Raw genomic sequence first — 5,000 nt, 5'->3', positions numbered from 1 at the left:
CTCCCTTCCCGAGTAGACAGTCGTCCAAAGGAGACACTTCGTTTTCCCCCCCTTTTCTTTGACCTCTTCCGGAGTAGACCGGCGCCGAAACGAGGCACTTAGTTTTTTCCCTCCGCCCCTTTTCTCTTCTTTTCTTTTCTTTTTTGGCCTCGCCTCGCCTCGCCTCCCTTCCCGAGTAGACGGGCGTCCAAAGGAGGCACTTCGTTTTCCCCCCCTTTTCTTTGACCTCTTCCGGAGTAGACCGGCGCCGAAACGAGGCACTTAGTTTTTTTTTTCCCGCCCCTTTTCCCGCTCTCCGCTTAAATGTCAGTATCGCCGCCGGTGGATCGTCGTTTTAGTTTTAAAACGATCATAAAAGCGGAATACGTTTTGAAAGTCGACGAGTCCGGTGTGTGGAGACCGGAATTGGGCAAGCTGTGCTCTCGTCTTCTGGGGGTGACATTTCTCCCTGAGCGCTGCTGGCATTAGAAAGACCATTCGAAGAAGGGTGAGGGTCGGGGTCGGGGAAGCGAGCGTCAGGTCTCGCCGCCCCGATTTTCCCAACCAAGAAAGCAGGACGCTTGAAACTGCGATGGGAGCTTGGATCGGAAGGCTTGCGATAGCAAGAGATCTAGGCAAGAACGGAAGCTTTCAACTTCAAACCAGCTATGTAAAGCAACCCCTCGCACGCGACATCCATCGTGGCAGGGAAACAGAAACAGAGACGCCGGTCCGGCCGAGGCTGCCCGAGCGGCCCGGTAGACCGGGCCGTCTGTCCGTCTTTAAGTCGAAAGACGACTTTAAATCTAAAAACGGTTTTAAGTCGAAAGTGTGGGTTAGGGTTAGGGTTAGGGTTAGGGAAAAAAGTTATAGGGTTAGGGTTGGGGTTAGAGAAAACAGTTGTAGGGTTAGGGTTGGGGTTAGGGTTAGGGTTAGGGTTAGGGTTAGGGAGAAAAGTTGTAGGGTTAGGGTTAGGGTTAGAGAAAACAGTTGTAGGGTTAGGGTTGGGGTTAGGGTTGGGGTTAGGGTTAGGGTTAGGGTTAGGGTTAGGGAGAAAAGTTATAGGGTTAGGGTTGGGGTTAGAGAAAACAGTTGTAGGGTTAGGGTTGGGGTTAGGGTTAGGGTTAGGGTTAGGGTTAGGGAGAAAAGTTGTAGGGTTAGGGTTAGGGTTAGGGTTAGGGTTAGGGTTGGGGTTGGGGTTGGGGTTAGGGTTAGGGTTAGGGTTAGGGTTAGAGAAACAAGTTGTAGAGTTAGGGTTAGGGTTAGGGTTAGGGTTAGGGTTAGGGTTAGGGAGAAAAGTTGTAGGGTTAGGGTTAGGGTTAGGGTTAGGGTTAGGGTTAGGGTTAGGGTTAGGGAGAAAAGTTGTAGGGTTAGGGTTAGGTTCAGGTTCAGGCTCAGGGTTATCATTCTGGAAATGATATTAGCAGAAGCAATGGAAGAAAGCAAGGAGAGGGAGGGAGGGATAGATATTAAACGGGATGGACGAAACGTAGGGAGCGCACACAAGACACGCGATGAGAAACCACCCGCCCAGAGAAATTCATCTCCGATTTACCGAGAAGACAGGGAGAGCAGAGAGATCGCAATGGATGGGAAACACGACGGGAAAGCACAAAATATCGGCGAGCTGAAATATCGGCGAGCTGGCGAGAGCAAAGATATCGAGTAGATTCAAGAGAGAAAGCGGAATTATTTGATAAACAACGTAGAGATGACCAAGAACAGGAAAGATGGAGAGATGAAAGTGGGGACGGACGACGGGAGGAGAAGAAAGAACAGCCAAAAGAGAGCCAAGTAAGAGAACAAGACGAGAAAGCGTCGAGAGAAGGAGCAGAAGAAGTTGAAGAAAGAACAAAGGGACCTAAGAACGACTTGCTCCACAAAGCAAATAGGTCAGCAAGAAATAAGAATAATTTCCTTGACTAGAAATGGACTGGATTCGGCCATTCGGCAAGAGGAAGGAAAATATGGAATAAATGAGGGAAGTTAAGATGAGAAATGAAAGGCCTACGAGAGGTTCCTCTGGGAAAACTACACCCAAAACTTTGGAGGAAGGAAGATGGCAGAAATTGTAACAAACTTTTCACTTGAAGTCAAGCTTTTCACGTCAAACCAGCTCTTTCAATCAACCCCTCGCAGCCATCCTGGCAGGGAAGCAGAAAACGGAAACACTCCGGTCCGGCCGAGGCCCGGGTAAACCGGTCCCGCCCGAGCGTCCCGGTAGACCGGGACGGCTGCCCGTCACGGACACCCCAGGGCCCCGGCGCGGGCACCGAGGCGACGGCGGAGGTCCCCGACCGAGGCCCGGGGCCCCCGCGCCGGGATCCCGTACATCCATCAAGGCGGGGAAACAGAAACACTCTAGGCCGGCCGAGGCCCGGGTAAACCGGACCCGCCCAAGGCCGTCCCGGTAGACCGGGACGACTGCCCGGCGCGGACACCCCCGGGGGCCGGCGTGGGCACCGAGGGGACGGCGGAGGTCCCCGACCGAGGCCCGCGGCGCCGGAGCCGGGATCCCGTGCATCCATCGTGGCGGGGGAAACAGAAAGGCTGATCCGGCCGGGGCCCCGGTAGACCGGGAAGACTGCCCGGCGCGGACACCCCCGGGGTCCGGCGTGGGCACCGAGGCGAAGGCGGAGGTCCCCGACCGAGGCCCGCGGCGCCGGAGCCGGGATCCCGTGCATCCATCGTGGCGGGGGAAACAGAAAGGCTGATCCGGCCGGGGCCCCGGTAGACCGGGACGACTGCCCGTCGCGGGCACCCCCGGGGTCCGGCGGGGGCACCGAGGCGACGGCGGAGGTCCCCGACCGAGGCCCGCGGACCCGGAGCCGGGATCCCGTGCATCCATCGTGGCGGGGGAAACAGAAAGGCTGATCCGGCCGGGGCCCCGGTAGACCGGGACGACTGCCCGTCGCGGGCACCCCCGGGGTCCGGCGGGGGCACCGAGGCGACGGCGGAGGTCCCCGACCGAGGCCCGCGGACCCGGAGCCGGGATCCCGTGCATCCATCGTGGCGGGGGAAACAGAAAGGCTGATCCGGCCGGGGCCCCGGTAGACCGGGAAGACTGCCCGGCGCGGACACCCCCGGGGTCCGGCGTGGGCACCGAGGCGAAGGCGGAGGTCCCCGACCGAGGCCCGCGGCGCCGGAGCCGGGATCCCGTGCATCCATCGTGGCGGGGGAAACAGAAAGGCTGATCCGGCCGGGGCCCCGGTAGACCGGGACGACTGCCCGTCGCGGGCACCCCCGGGGTCCGGCGGGGGCGCCGAGGCGACGGCGGAGGTCCCCGACCGAGGCCCGCGGACCCGGAGCCGGGATCCCGTGCATCCATCGTGGCGGGGGAAACAGAAAGGCTGATCCGGCCGGGGCCCCGGTAGACCGGGAAGACTGCCCGGCGCGGACACCCCCGGGGTCCGGCGGGGGCACCGAGGCGACGGCGGAGGTCCCCGACCGAGGTCCGCGGCGCCGGAGCCGGGATCCCGTGCATCCATCGTGGCGGGGGAAACAGAAAGGCTGATCCGGCCGGGGCCCCGGTAGACCGGGACGACTGCCCGTCGCGGGCACCCCCGGGGTCCGGCGGGGGCGCCGAGGCGACGGCGGAGGTCCCCGACCGAGGCCCGCGGACCCGGAGCCGGGATCCCGTGCATCCATCGTGGCGGGGGAAACAGAAAGGCTGATCCGGCCGGGGCCCCGGTAAGCCGGACCCGCCCGAGGCCGTCCCGGTAGACCCGGCCCTCTCCCCGTCTCGGGCACCCCCGGGGTCCGGCGTGGGCACCGAGGCGACGGCGGAGGTCCCCGACCGAGGCCCGCGGACCCGGAGCCGGGATCCCGTGCATCCATCGTGGCGGGGGAAACAGAAAGGCTGATCCGGCCGGGGCCCCGGTAGACCGGGAAGACTGCCCGGCGCGGACACCCCCGGGGTCCGGCGTGGGCACCGAGGCGAAGGCGGAGGTCCCCGACCGAGGCCCGCGGCGCCGGAGCCGGGATCCCGTGCATCCATCGTGGCGGGGGAAACAGAAAGGCTGATCCGGCCGGGGCCCCGGTAGACCGGGACGACTGCCCGTCGCGGGCACCCCCGGGGTCCGGCGGGGGCGCCGAGGCGACGGCGGAGGTCCCCGACCGAGGCCCGCGGACCCGGAGCCGGGATCCCGTGCATCCATCGTGGCGGGGGAAACAGAAAGGCTGATCCGGCCGGGGCCCCGGTAGACCGGGAAGACTGCCCGGCGCGGACACCCCCGGGGTCCGGCGTGGGCACCGAGGCGAAGGCGGAGGTCCCCGACCGAGGCCCGCGGCGCCGGAGCCGGGATCCCGTGCATCCATCGTGGCGGGGGAAACAGAAAGGCTGATCCGGCCGGGGCCCCGGTAGACCGGGACGACTGCCCGTCGCGGGCACCCCCGGGGTCCGGCGGGGGCGCCGAGGCGACGGCGGAGGTCCCCGACCGAGGCCCGCGGACCCGGAGCCGGGATCCCGTGCATCCATCGTGGCGGGGGAAACAGAAAGGCTGATCCGGCCGGGGCCCCGGTAGACCGGGAAGACTGCCCGGCGCGGACACCCCCGGGGTCCGGCGGGGGCACCGAGGCGAAGGCGGAGGTCCCCGACCGAGGCCCGCGGCGCCGGAGCCGGGATCCCGTGCATCCATCGTGGCGGGGGAAACAGAAAGGCTGATCCGGCCGGGGCCCCGGTAAGCCGGACCCGCCCGAGGCCGTCCCAGTAGACCCGGCCCTCTGCCCGTCGCGGGCACCCCCGGGGTCCGGCGTGGGCACCGAGGCGAAGGCGGAGGTCCCCGACCGAGGCCCGCGGCCCCGGAGCCGGGATCCCGTGCATCCATCGTGGCGGGGGAAACAGAAAGGCTGATCCGGCCGGGGCCCCGGTAAGCCGGACCCGCCCGAGGCCGTCCCGGTAGACCCGGCCGTCTCCCCGTCGCGGGCACCCCCGGGGTCCGGCGGGGACACCGAGGCGACGGCGGAGGTCGCCGACCGAGGCCCGCGGCCCCGGAGCCGGGATCCCGTGCATCCATCGTGGC

Source organism: Pituophis catenifer, unplaced genomic scaffold (genome assembly GCF_029215685.1).
Source record: "Pituophis catenifer annectens isolate HBS135680 unplaced genomic scaffold, rPitCat1.0.hap2 SCAF_121, whole genome shotgun sequence".
In the NCBI taxonomy this organism is placed as follows: Eukaryota; Metazoa; Chordata; class Lepidosauria; order Squamata; family Colubridae; genus Pituophis; species Pituophis catenifer.
Note: the sequence above shows the minus strand (reverse complement) of the source record.